Raw genomic sequence first — 13866 nt, 5'->3', positions numbered from 1 at the left:
GCGGAGGAACGGGCAGAGGTTTAGTGCTCTCTCTTGTTCTTGGGGTGGGAAACTGCCTCAAATGCGGAAGAATCAGCATTTATCAACGGTTTTAGGATGCAGAAGGCTATGGGAACAACTGCGTTAAAAACACATAATGTGTATCCACCTGACATGTGGTCTGTAATTGAAGAAGTGTCATGATGATCCCTCCATTGGCAAAAGATTCCGGAATAGTCCCCATTCGGATCTTCGGCAGAGGACCATCAAGAGGACGGTGCTCACGAGAAAAAGATTGAATAACCACCGAAAGGATAACTATCTACGTGTCGGAGCGTGGATGCCAGAAGTTTTAATTTGGTAGAGGAGCTTGGAAATCTGAAAATGGAAATGCAGAGGCGCAGTCGATGTATGAGTCAGTGAAGTGAAATAGAGAGAAAAGGATTTCTGGTCAGATGAGTATAGGGTTATAACAACACCAGCAGAAAATAGTATAACGGAGTGGATTCATTACGTAGGAAGGTAGGGCAGAGAGTGTGTTACTGTAAACAGTCAGTGAGAGAGTTCTTTTTATCAGAATAGGCATAAAACCAACACCGACAAAGGTAGTTCAGGTACACATGCCAACGTCGCAAGTTGGAGATGAGGAGATAGAAAAAGTATCTGAAGGTGTTGGAAGAGTAATATAGTACGTAAAGGGAGATGAAAATGTAATAGTCTGGGATACTGGAATTTAGCTTTAGGGGAAGGAGTAGATGAAAAGATTACAGAATAATATGACTTTGGAACAAGGAATAAGAGAGGAGAAAGACTAATTGAGTCCTGTAATAAATTTCAGCCAGTAATAGCGAATAATCTGTTCAAGATTCACAAGAAGGGGAGGTATACTTGCAAACGGCCGGGTGATACGGGAACATTTCAGTTCAGACAAAGATTCGGAAATAAGATATCGGATTGTGAGGTGTACCCAGGAGCAGATAAAGACTCAGATCACAATGTAATAATGATGAAGAGTTGGCTGAAATTCAAGAGATTAGTCAGGAAGAAACAATACACTAAGAAGCGGGATACTGACGTAGTAAGGAATGACGAGACACGCCTGAAGTTCTCTAAGGCTATAGATACAGCAATAAGGAATAGCATAGTAGGTAGTACAGTTGAAGAGGAATGGACATCACTAAAAAGGGCAACAACAAAAGTAGGAATGTAAAACGTAAGTAGAAAGAAGGTTGCTGCGAAGAAACCGTGAATAACAGAAAAAATACTTCCGCTGATCGATGAAAGAAGGAAATATAAAAATGTTCAAGAAAATTATGGAATACAGAAATACAGGTCGCTGAGGAGCGAAATAAATAGTAGGTGCTGGGAAACTAAAACGAAATGGCTGCATGAAAAATATGTGAAGAAACCGAAAAAGAAACGAATGTCGGAAGAACTTACTCAGCATACAGGAAAGACAAAACATCCTTCGGTGAAAATAATAGCAATAGTGGTAACATTAAGAGTGCATCAGGGGTTCCACTGTTAAATGAGAGGTGAGAGCGGATTGATGGGAAGAGTACATTCAAGGCCTCTGTGAGGGGTGAAGATTTCTGTGACGTGATATAACAAGAAACAGGAGTCGATCTGGAAAAGATGGAGGATCCAGTACTAGAATCAGAATTTAGCAGACCTTAGGAGGACTTTAGATCAAATATGGCAGAAAGGGATGCATAAAATTCCATCAGAATTTATGAAATCATTGGGGAAGTGGCAAGAAAACAACTATTCAGGTTGGTGTGCAGAATGTATGAGTCTGGCGACATACGATCTGACTTTCGGAAAAATATCATCCACACAAATCTGAAGACTGCAAGAGCTGACAAGTGCGAGAAATATTGCACTATCAGATTAACAGTCCATGCCTTCGTGTTGCTTACAAAAATAATATACAGATGAATGGAAAAGCAAATTAAGGATGTGTTAGATGATGATCAGTTTGGCTTTAGGAAACGTAAAGGTTCCAGAGAGCAACTCTGGCGTTGCGGTTGATGATGGAAGCAAGACTAAAGAAAAACCAAATTACGTTCATAGGATTTGTCGACCTGGAAAAAATGTTCAACAATGTAAAATGGTGCAAGATGTTCGAAATTCTGAGAAAAATAGGGGTCAGCTGTAGGGGGATACGGGTAATATGTAATATGTAGAATTTTTGCGTGGTTGAACGGTACGGTAGCCGTTGTGATGTGGAATGTGTCAAGTGCACAAGAAATGCATATGAAACAAGATTTTTTAATATATGTATATTACAATACAGAGTTAAGGATGAATATTTCTATTATTTACCCCATACCCTTAAATGGCACAAAATGCATATACTATATTTATAGATTTATTTTTTCCAGTAATAGTGCCAAGATGGGGTAATAAGAGTGGACGACCAAGAGAGAAGTGCTGGGATTAAAATGGGTGTAAGACAGGGACGTAGTCTTTCGCTCCTACTGTTCACTCTGTACATCGAAAAAGCAATGATGGAAATCAAAGAAAGCTTCCGGACTGGAACTAAAATTCAAGGCACATGGATATCAGTTACACGATTCACTGGTGATGTTGCTATCCCGAGTGAAAGTGAAGAAGAATTACAAGATGTGGTGAATAGTATGAATAGTCTAATGATTACAGAATGTGGATTGAGAGTAAATCGAAGAAGGACGAAAGAAATGAGAAATAGCAGAAATGAGAACAGCGAGGAACTTAACATGAGGATTGATCGTCATGAAGTAGATGAAGTTAAGGAATTCTGCTACCTAGGCAGAAAAATAACCAATGAACGAGGGAGCAAGGAGGACATCAAAGGCAGACTAGCACTAGCAAAAAGGGCATTCCTAGCCAAGAAAAGTCTACTAGTATCAAACATGGGCCTTAATTTGAGGAAGACATGTCTGAGAATGTACGTTTCGACACCGCATTATATGGTAGTAAAACCCGGACTGTGGTAAAACCGGAATGTATGAGAATCCAAGTATTTGAGATGTGGTGCTCAGACAAATGTTGAAAATTAGATGGACTGATTAGCTAAGGAATGAGGAGGTTCTGCGCAGATTCGGAGAGGAAAGGTATAGGTGGTAAACTCTGCAAGGAGAAGGGATATGATTATAGGACATCTGTGAAGGCATCACAGAATGACTACCACGTTACTGGATGGTGCTGTAGAGGACATAAACTGTAGAAGAAGACGGAGATTCGAATACACCCAGCAAATAATTGAGAACGTAGATTGTAAATGCTACTCTGAAATGAAGAGGTTAGCACAGGAGAGAAATTCGTGGCGGGCCGCATCAAACCAGTCAGAAGACCAATGACTCAAATAAATAAATAAATTAATTAATTAAAAAATAAACTTGTTCCATAGCTCATGTATACGACATTTCGTAATGAGCTGGAACGTGTCAGATTAACGTAAGGTTTCTTTACACAATGTAATAGTTTACTTATTTTTACAGTTACTACATCATATCTAAAAATCGTCTATTGATTGGAAGGAGTTGTCCTCCAGAAATTCTTTTAATTTGTTTTTAAATGCTGTTTGGCTATTTTTCGTACTTTTAATACTGTTTCATAAATAATCAAATACTTTTGTGGCAGCATAATTCACCCCTTTCTGTGCAAAAGTAAGATTTAACTCAGAATAGTGAAGATCATTCTTTCTTATAATACTGTAGCTATGCACTTTGCTATTCTTTTTGATATGGAATGCGTTATTAATAACAAATTTCGTAAGTGAATATATGTATTGTGAAAGTACTGTGAGTATCCTTACTTCCTTAAATCAATGTTTGCAAGGTGATACCGGTTCCTTCCAGCTGTTATTCTGATTACGTGTTTTTGTGCAAATAAATATTTTTTCTTTTAATCATAAATTACTTCAAAACATCATGCCTGATGAAAGCAGTGAATAAAAGTAGGTATAGGTATAGTTTTATAAATTCAGTGGAACCATCTGATGTGACCTTAAAATCAATGTGGCTAGAATAATGTCCAAACGCCCTTAACAAAGTAAATGTTCTACCCTCGACTTCTCATTAGGACTGGTGGCACTGGGGAACTCTGAACTGATTTCGTATAAACATGGGTCCATCAAAACAACTTGTGAGGTAATGGTGTTACATAGGCAGTGGTAAGTGTGAGTGTGGCTAAAATGAGACTATGGAGTAGTTTCTCAGATGCCTGTTACTGACGATGTCCAGTGAATGCACTCAGGAGGAGCTTAACAATGCAGTGATACTGCTGCAATACACTCTGCGTTCTGGGTGAGCGAAATACACTCCTGGAAATTGAAATAAGAACACCGTGAATTCATTGTCCCAGGAAGGGGAAACTTTATTGACACATTCCTGGGCTCACATACATCACATGATCACACTGACAGAACCATAGGCACATAGACACAGGCAACAGAGCATGCACAATGTCGGCACTAGTACAGTGTAAATCCACCTTTCGCAGCAATGCGGGCTGCTATTCTCCCATGGAGACGATCGTAGAGATGCTGGATGTAGTCCTGTGGAACGGCTTGCCATGCCATTTCCACCTGGCGCCTCAGTTGGACCAGCGTTCGTGCTGGACGTGCAGACCGCGTGAGACGACGCTTCATCCAGTCCCAAACATGCTCAATGGGGGACAGATCCGGAGATCTTGCTGGCCAGGGTAGTTGACTTACACCTTCTAGAGCACGTTGGGTGGCACGGGATACATGCGGACGTGCATTGTCCTGTTGGAAGAGCAAGTTCCCTTGCCGGTCTAGGAATGGTTGAACGATGGGTTCGATGACGGTTTGGATGTACCGTGCACTATTCAGTGTCCCCTCGACGATCACCAGTGGTGTACGGCCAGTGTAGGAGATCGCTCCCCACACCATAATGCCGGGTGTTGGCCCTGTGTGCCTCGGTCGTATGCGGTCCTGATTGTGGCGCTCACCTGCACGGCGCCAAACACGCATACGACCATCATTGGCACCAAGGCAGAAGCGACTCTCATCGCTGAAGACGACACGTCTCCATTCGTCCCTCCATTCACGCCTGTCGCGACACCACTGGAGGCGGGCTGCACGATTTTGGGGCGTGAGCGGAAGACGGCCTAACGGTGTGCGGGACCGTAGCCCAGCTTCATGGAGACGGTTGCGAATGGTCCTCGCCGATACCCCAGGAGCAACAGTGTCCCTAATTTGCTGGGAAGTGGCGGTGCGTTCCCCTACGGCACTGCGTAGGATCCTACGGTCTTGGCGTGCATCCGTGCGTCGCTGCGGTCCGGTCCCTGGTCGACGGGCACGAGCACCTTCCGCCGACCACTGGCGACAACATCGATGTACTGTGGAGACCTCACGCCCCACGTGTTGAGCAATTCGGCGGTACGTCCACCCGGCCTCCCGCATGCCCACTATACGCCCTCGCTCAAAGTCCGTCAACTGCACATACGGTTCACGTCCACGCTGTCGCGGCATGCTACCAGTGTTAAAGACTGCGATGGAGCTCCGTATGCCACGGCAAACTGGCTGACACTGACGGCGGCGGTGCACAAATGCTGCGCAGCTAGCGCCATTCGACGGCCAACACCGCGGTTCCTGGTGTGTCCGCTGTGCCGTGCGTGTGATCATTGCTTGTACAGCCCTCTCGCAGTGTCCGGAGCAAGTATGGTGGGTCTGACACACCGGTGTCAATGTGTTCTTTTTTCCATTTCCAGGAGTGTATGATGCCTTTTTACCAGTTGTATGCATACTTCGTAAAACTGATTAATTTCCCTGTAGGAGAGGTACATTTACATACAGATCGAAATTCTTTTTGATAACATACATATCACATTATGTTCCTCTGCATGACAAAAACGTTATAGATGATAAAAATACACATACTTTTAGTGTTACATGTTACGTATACAGCGTGTCGCCTAGTATGTCGGGAAACTTTGGCGAAATGATAGTTCCTTAAAACGAAGTAAAGAAGGTCAGCTATACATGTGTTCAATTAGTTTTACTTCCTTAGTTACAGATACTTTTTATGTGTCATATTTGATTCATTTCTGTCATTTGGTTTCCAAATTTCCAACTTTGTTCTTTAGCTATTTCTTTCCTGTCAAATATTGTCCTAACTGAATTGCTCAAAGGTCTACCGTTAGCTCTAACACAACATTCTTAACGTCACATCATGAAGTGTCTTTCTCGCTTCCGTATCCCACGTGTTAGTTCTTTTTGCTGAACTCATTCTTGAACTCTCTGGCCAAGAATGTCATGATTCGCAACAGATCTTGAGCACACTATGTCCTTTTAATGCCTCCCTAAGTAAAAATCGAGTGCACTGAGAACAGCAAATCAAGCAGATCAAGATATTGCTCTCTCACGACCTATCCATGTATTTGGAAAAAGCTGATGTAAAATCGTTCTCGCTTCCAGGTCAAAATGAGGTGGTGCACCATCGTGCATGAATCAAATGTTCTGGCGTAGGTGTGCTCGAACACTTTCCAGAAAAACTTAAACACTCCGTTTTGAATTTTAATTTACAGTAATACAGTGGCAACTACGATAAACATATTAGTCGACCACAAAATTATTGCACCTGCGAGAAAGGGCGCTCCTGTGAGCTTATCGTGAGATTTTATCCTGATAATTCACAAGGACACCTTGAACCAGTCGACAGTATAGCACAACTGTCCTGAAAGCATTCACAGTCGGATGCGTTTTCGTTAGTAACAACTGTACTTGTTTACTGTAACGTCACGTATGTTTCTTTTAATGGCCTTGGGAGGCAAAGTGCAATGACATCGTGATCAGGTAGTAAGAAAGCTATGCAATTACCAAAACTAAAACTTGAAAAGAAACAGTGCTGTAAATTCGAAAATAAAAAATCAGAAACAAAGCAAACTTGAAGCAACAAAAATCTCTATGAAGCTGAGACAATTACGTATATAAATGAATTTTTATTGTCTATAAATTCTTTATCTTTACCCCGGAGGTTTCCCACATATTGCTTAATACACTTTATATACTTACATGAACATTCCTCAAATGGTTATTTCAAGTATTTTCACTTGATGTTAAGAAGGATTATCTGCATGGGTAATTGTCCGTCGGACTGGAGGTAAGTACGTTCTTTGTAAGTACCAGGAAATGGACTCTGCTCTGTTAATCTAGCGACTTGGTTGTATGTCGTCCGGAGCCTTCATAAAGATCGATGCCTAATGAGGACAGGCGACATTTCACAGAAGTATGATGGCGGGATGCAGTTCCTTGACTTACGGAAATTCAAACTGTTCCAACATGTCAACATCTGCATCATTTGTGCTCGGACTCCAAGAACTCGTCCTCTTTAAGACACTTCCGAATTTCTTGTACCATGTGTACTGCTGGCCGGACGCAATTCTGGTGTGCGTCTGCAACGTGCCCAATGTTGTACTGGATCCGTGTGTCAGATTTGATCACCATCAACCTTTCCACAAAATGTGCAACTTGCTGGTGGGTGGCCATTTTGGAACACACTGTAAATACTGTTCAGCTGGTAACCCGCAATTTCAGGAATCGCAGGAGATTACTTTCTGCCCATCCCCTCAGCCCACACCCTCGGCCTCGTGCCAGTTTTCTCGCTGCTGGTAGATGATCACTCCATACAGAATTTCCGTCTCATACCGTACTGTTGGCTGATTTGTCTCAGCAGCTTTGATGGTGGCGCAATACGTCAATGGCCGGATAATGGTTGTCCGCCAAGCTAGAAGTTAAAATGCACCAGAAGATCGGTCACAGCAGAGAAACCTTATTCATCACTGAGCATAAATTAACCACCCACTTGAAACACACAAAACTTATAAAACACCAAGTTCAACCTACAGGATTGATTACTTATCCTCTACCCCAGCAAGGGCTGTAGAACGACTTCTCCACGAAATTGTTTTAATATTTAGTATTTTCAGATGATCACCCTCTAGTCCCACGTGTACCAGAAACTCGCAGTGCGTGCACAGTATCCGACAGGACCAGCGTCCAGGTGCGGCCAGGAATGATAGCGTTAAAACTGCCATACATAATTGAGTCGGAAGTCAACTTGGAGGAATTAAGTAATTTTTGAAAAAGCCACTGTGAAACACGACTAGAAGCTAGCCCGCTAACGTACGCTGTTGACTACGCACGAACGCTTTAGGATATGAACACGAACATTTGAAAGAGATTTGCTTGGCTCAGAAAAACTGCCACCACGGTATCCACGACATTATAGAGGTAGATTTTATCACTTACGTATTAAACCTGGTAGTATATGTACGTAACTCTGGGAAGACAAAAGTTTGTCTGGTTGAGACACTTTTAACTCCATCCATTTTACAATTCAGTTGTGCTCCGTGCATCGTTTATATTCAGAGCTACTCCAATCAAATTTCTGTCAGTTTAATCTAGTGGTTGACAGTTAGCATATTGTACATTAGATTTGTGACAGCCTTGCAATATGACTGTAAACAAGCTTTTTTGTTCATCTGCAAGAAATGTTACGTGAACAGTTAAAGTATCTCTGTGAAACTGATGACTGTTGAATATTACACATAAAATTAATCCACGAAATTCTTAATTTTAACCAAGGCATTACAAAAAAATACGTTGGTGTTAAAACAACAAGAGAAAAATAGTCTAATAAAATTCAGAAACTGTTGAGAAAAATTTAAATTATATAGTTCTGTAACTTTGGAATTAATTTCGCTGAGTGCTTCAGGCAACCACATTGAATTCCGCAAAATACAAAACAAACAATTTCTTTATGTCGTCGCGACTTTTATTTCCCGGGACCAGTAGGCAAACACCCTTTGATGCTATTAACATCCGTGGGTAAATGACCTTGAATGTGCCTGATGATCCGAAGGATTCATTTCTAGCTCGCTCACAGATCCTAAGAAACTGGTAATCATTTCAACATTGAATGAAAAAAAAAGTTATAAAATAATTTGCAAGACCATAGTTCCACAGTAGATAGCTGTAGTTCCACTAACAGAATAACAAATAAAATTTCAGTACTTAAAGCGCCCATCTTCAAGAGCGAGTGACCAAAATCATCACTTTTAAAGAGTAAATAAAAATGTCTCTTTTCCTAATTTTTTTGCTCTGTCCCCTCCATCCCCCCCCCCCCCCCCCCCTTCTGTGAGTGTATTGAGTGAACTTTACACATTCTGCATGCAAGTGCTGCGATCATCGCCATATATGACGCTTCTGTCCACATCTGGTAAAGTTAAACCTTTTGAGTAAACGTGGAAACAGAAGTTCATTGATTTCTTCGAGATCCCAGTAGCATTCGAAAATCGAAAAATAGCTTCCATAGAAAGTATTTTACTTTTTCAGTTACCTTGGAATCTCCAATATTCCCACAGCAGTTTACTTAAAAGTTACATTAATGAACATTATAATAGACAGTAGCGAGATTAATGAGAACAGCACCTGTTAATTTCCGCATTTGAAAGCCATCTCTAATTTATTGTGTCAGATGCAAAAACTGTGATGTGGAACACTTCCCTACGGATTAGCAGTTGTACAATCATACGTATCGCAGTATTTAACTCCAGGCTGGTAATGGGTCCTTTGTGGACCCTTCTGTGGTTTAAAATTTACTGAAGTATTGCTTTTCCTACGTATAATAGATGAGTTGCAGTAGTAAATGCTCCTGTTAATTATTATTGCTCCATCAGAAATAAATCAAATTTAGTCAACGCAGACTAGCTGTCTCTGCCTGCCAGAGTGGCCGAGCGCTTCTAGGCGCTACGGTCGCAGGTTCGAATCCTGCCTCGGGGATGGATGTGTGTGTTGTCCTTAGGCTAGTTAGGTTTAAGTAGTTCTAAGTTCTAGGGGACTGATGACCTCAGAAGTTGAGTCCCATAGTGCTCAGAGCCATTTTTTGAACTAGCTGTCTCTCCAGTTTTTATTTATTATTCTTACCCTTATTGAATTTTCCTATTTCTCCATGTTATCAGTTATTATTAGCCTTATCAAGTTTTTCCAATGTTAATGGCTCGGGAAATATAGTACGTTGTGCTTCTTTCACCTGTTCCATGTCAGTTGGTGGTGTTAATTTCGAGTTTCAGATTACCCAATTTTCTGGAGACAGCGAGAAATTCGATTAAAAGATACCTCATAATGTGACCAAACTTTATTTAGGTGGCTGATAAGACGTCTTATTAAGCAAAAGCGTTGTGCGCTGAAGAATGATTGCACCCCTGTCCAAAATTTATCACTGACAGGTCATATTTCAAACGATGACCCTATAAACACGCAGTGTTTCAGTTTATAAGGAAAATACGTCCATAATAACAAAGATGACGAGACTACAGACGGGGCCAGGAATGATAATTTGCCAAAACGCCGATCTTCGTGCAGTCTTACCTGTCTCTTCTATTACTATAAGTTTATATCAGACTGATCAACAGTACTATGTAATCGGTGAACGATACCAGTGAATCATATTCATTTATCATCAGGATCAGACGTCAGACGACTCTGCGCTAGTTAACCTTGTCCGGTCACTTAGTGCTTTTAGACTCTTTTTAATGATCTTCCGTACGGCTTTCGTGCTTTCTGCATGCAGTTGTTTACCTTGTTGAGTCCATTTGTTTCCTGACTTTTTTGTAACTTCGTTTTCTGGCTGTACTACGCCAATGTTTTTTGACTGCAGATATACATTTCCCCCCACTTGCTCTGCTTCTGTTTGGATTTTCTGAAGTCCTTTTTGACTTGTATGGCCCATGTTAAATATTTGTATTCTTCTGCAAACTCTAACTGCCATATAACGTTATCTTGGAGTACTCATAAAGTTGCTTGCAAACTGAACCGTTAAGAAACACGTATAGAGTTTCACAGATAAGGAAATATGAAATACAATCACGAATCTGGCCCGATTCTCCGTAAACTCGTATTTTGACTGCTAAACATGAAAATGTGCAAATGTATCGAAAACCTGTGGGATATCAAGGAACGCGACATCAAAGATAAAAATAGTGTATGTGGAAAATGTGGGGTGTATTTCATTGTGATGTAGTATAAGAACCAACAAAATTTGCAGACAAGCGTTTCTAGAACGTTGACGTCACAATGAAGGACCACAAATAACATCACAACCTTCACAGTCAAGCTTTGACTTCAAAATGCCGCCTCTCATAACAGACAGTGCATAAAAGTCTCCAGGCGGATTTCATTATTAAGTTCCCCAGACGTTACGTTACTGATTGTTTGGACACTTGTACAGTACACTACAGATTGACGTGAACACAATTCACCAACGTATTTATCTGGAGATGGAACTTCCTCACACCTTCCGACTTTTTATACTTTACGCCTTAATAAATGCCATAGTGAGTGTTAAGAAAAGAATTCCAGATTTTTAGAGGTGGTAGTATGCCAAAAAAAGGAGTTTATCGAACTTGGCCTCTAAAATGCGTACTTAAAGAGATATGAGCGCTTCTTCATCTTCAGTACTGTGAAATACCTCTCTTCTACTACAAGCTCTCTGGTCTTACGAACGACTTACGGAAAACAGTAAACAAATGAGAACACGTTACTCTGTTACTATGAAACAGCAAAGCTTCTAATGAAATCTGCTTGCGATTACACACGACCTGCACCTGTAAACGATCAGTGAAGCAGACTGTGGTGATCATTCGTGGTGAGACAGGCTTCTCTCTGACCTCTTAGGAAAACACACACTGCTGGCCAGTGTGGCCGAGCGGTTCTAGGCGCTTCAGTTTGGAACCGAACGACCGCTAGGGTCGCAGGTTCGAATTCTGCCTCGTGCATGGATGTGTGTGATGTCCTTAGGTTAGTTCGGTTTAAGTAGTTCTAAGTTCTCGGGGACTCATGACTTCAGATGTTAAGTCCCATAGTGCTCAGAGCCACTTTTTTTTTTTTAAACACACACTGTTTCAAAAAGTAATCGCTGGCCGCTATTCATGGCATGTCCCGGTAGTGTTTGTATATCATTAACGTAGTTCGCATACGCCAAAGATTTCAAGTGTCCACAAAAAACATCCAAGGTATTCAGATCGGGGCTACGAGCTGGGTAACGTACTTGACTTCATCGACCAATCTATTGAGCACTGAAGATAAATAAAACTAATGCAACGAACTTAAGCTTCAGAAGGGGAAATGAAACTGTTAAATCTCTATTCACTGTGTAAAAATTGCGAAACTTCTAGTAATGAGTATCGATTCTGAGTTGAAATGTTGTAATTTCACAAAGATAGAGGAAAAAAGAGTGTCACCAGCATGTTATCCCACTACAGTCATGTTATCAGCGTGTAACAGCCAGTGTCTTTTAGTTACATACTGTTCACATGTATATTCAGTTCTTTTACGGGCAACAAGTGCACAAAATGTGAATGAAAATTTCAAACTGCATAAAAGATCCATAAGAATAAAAACCAAATATAAAAGTCGAACTCATCGTAAAGTGCTGTTCAAAAAACTGCTGGGGATTTTAACTGCTTCATGCGAGTATATTTCACAATCGGTTGCACATATCAAAAACAACATAACTGAAAAAAAACAATTCTGTCTATGGCTATGGAATCTATATTGAACTCACATTTACCAAGAAAGAATAAACATAAAACTCAAAACAAAATTTTCATCCAAGGAATAAAACTCTAAAATAAATTTCCCAAGATGATTAAAGAAATCACCTATACAAAGTTATTTAAACAGACACTTAAGAGTTGTCTGTTAAGTAATACATTCTGTACAGTAAAGAATTACTTAGATAACACAGAGTAGGGGCTTGATAAATGTAACATAGAGAAATACTAAATACAATAGTAAAATTTCTATCTGTCAGTCCACATCACACACACACACACACACACACACACACACACATATATATATATATATATATATATATATATATATATATATATATATATGTGTGTGTGTGTGTGTGTGTGTACATATATATATATATATATATATATATATATATGTGTGTGTGTGTGTGGGTGTGGGTGTGTGTGGGTATATGTGTGTATGTGCGTACTAATACCTTATCCTGAGGTCAACATCTCACCCACTATAAACGGATGCTGACACAGTTTATCAGGGTAGCAGATGGGAAGTTGCGGTAGAATGGCCCTGACATCCGTTGACGGTGTGTGTAATGTAGTGAAGCAAGTTGTGTATAGTGTGTGTCGTGTGAGAAATGAATGAATGGTGTAGTATCAGCCTTTTAAATCGTTAAATAACTTATCCGTAAACAGTATTTTACGCTAGGGATAAACCGAATGAGACAGTGCTGTTTTAAACAGAGTGGCCTTGTATTCCGGAGGATGGATGCTCAAATCTTCATCCAAACACTCTGAATTAGATTTTCTGTCCTTTCGCTAAATTGCTTCAGGGAAACGCTGGGACGGTTCCTTCTATAACGCCACGGCCCGGCCGAGTACCTGACCCATCCTTGTCATGTTAGAACTGTAACTATGTGGTTTGTACATACGAATTGCTTCATTTTTGTTTTTTCACATCTGCAGCCGTTCTTGAAATGGCATTTTCTCTAGGAGGCCACGAAAGTCATTTGATAGGAACTCACCATACCGTGCACCAAGCAGCCTGTTTCGTAGTATATAAGGTCCTATTAGACTATCTCCAATAATTCCGGCCTATTCTTGAATTAAAAGTCGCCAGTGATGCCTCACTTCTTCAGCTGCATCTGGATTTGCATCAGCCTGTAGATGTGTAGATGTGTGAGGGCTATTCGTCCGATCGCGAGCGAAATTAAAACCACAGTGAAAATCCGATGAAGCTTTGCACAGATATGTTGCGCAGTGTCTCCAGTATGCCCGTAAATCATGTCACGTTGCTCTTTTCAGTTCTGAGCCCACAGTGAGCACATAAGGATGCCTAGAAAA

Source organism: Schistocerca serialis, chromosome 4 (assembly GCF_023864345.2).
Source record: "Schistocerca serialis cubense isolate TAMUIC-IGC-003099 chromosome 4, iqSchSeri2.2, whole genome shotgun sequence".
NCBI classification, from domain to species: domain Eukaryota; kingdom Metazoa; phylum Arthropoda; class Insecta; order Orthoptera; family Acrididae; genus Schistocerca; species Schistocerca serialis.
The sequence above is the reverse complement of the archived record's forward strand: the minus strand, read 5'-3'. Positions refer to the sequence as shown.